We start from the raw sequence: 1,189 nt of genomic DNA on the forward strand, positions 1-1,189 counted from the left end.
GTTCCAAATCGTTCATTACCTGTATAAAATAACTTTATAAGAATACAAACAAAAATATTAAATAAAAAATGTTGAAAATAAAGAAATGCGTTTGTTAAAGTTAATCGTAAATACAATATTTTAAATAATTTACCTTCACATGAAGAATAAACCCATCTATCATCTCCTGCGTAGTAGGCTTCCATCTCTTACCATTTGTTAATGGCACAGGAACTGGAGTAAAGAGATGTCCTAATTTTAATAGAAGATTTAAATCAGAATTATCTAAAAAAAAGAAAGGCAAATTTTAATAATAAAGATTAACAAGAGGCAAGGAAAAGTACCAATCATATTAAAAACTTATTAATTATAATATATTCTAATTATATAGAATATTATAATTTTATATAATGAATGTTACCTTCCAAACACAATAGTAATGATAATTTTCTTGCAAACTCCGCCCATTTACTCCACATTCGCATATCATATTCCAAATATAATTTCTTAAAATCTGATAGAAGCTAAAAAAAGAAAAACATTACTATAAAAATTGTTTTTTAATTATCCACAAAAACATCTCTATATTGTTGCAAATTTATGCAAGCATATGTATACAAACTTACTAATTTGTAGCCAGTTGTCAACTGAAGAGCACCATATTCGGTAATATAATCATGTACGCTGCCTGTTCCCTGTCGCAATTGTGCTAATCGTATTTCATATGTAGCATCCCATTTTTCTTTTACTTCTTCATATGGATCTTTATGATTACGAAGCCACTCAAGCTTTCCAATCAAGTCATCGTTTAAAATTACATCTGTGTATAATAATAATAAATATGTATATATGTATATATACATATATGATTTTATTGTACAAGTTATTAATTACAATTCTTTGAAATCATTCGCTATTTTGAAAAATTTTAAGTTATATTATTTTATTCAAATATCAAACCTGATTCAGAATTTGCCGAAGAATTTCTCTTTCTTTTTTATCTTAATCCACTTTTGCGTAGATGTTTAAGATAATTTGTATACTTGTCGTAAAGTTTACCTTTGGCATTTACTTTTTTTTCCGCTGAATATCTTTTGTAAGGAATATAATATGTCTCCTATAAGAATGAATATATAAAAATTTAGCATTTAAAACAATAAACGGACTGTACATACATCTTTGTCCCTTAGAAATTATATATCTTTACGTT

General features: G+C 25.9%; 1 long non-coding RNA gene across 2 annotated transcripts; it reads right to left on the reverse strand.

Annotated features, from left to right (window-relative positions):
* Positions 1–97: 97 nt before the first annotated feature.
* On the reverse strand, positions 98–1,091 carry LOC105462841. Of its 2 annotated transcripts, none has more exons than XR_976121.1 (4): positions 940–1,091; positions 606–799; positions 401–503; positions 98–231 (listed from the first exon to the last, which is right to left on the reverse strand). It is a non-coding gene; the product is annotated as an uncharacterized LOC105462841 (long non-coding RNA). The 2 variants fall into 2 exon arrangements; XR_976122.1 differs by having other exon boundaries at positions 98–264.
* Positions 1,092–1,189: the final 98 nt, after the last annotated feature.

The sequence above is a fragment of the Wasmannia auropunctata genome, unplaced genomic scaffold (assembly GCF_000956235.1).
Source record: "Wasmannia auropunctata unplaced genomic scaffold, wasmannia.A_1.0 LD336092.1, whole genome shotgun sequence".
NCBI classification, from domain to species: domain Eukaryota; kingdom Metazoa; phylum Arthropoda; class Insecta; order Hymenoptera; family Formicidae; genus Wasmannia; species Wasmannia auropunctata.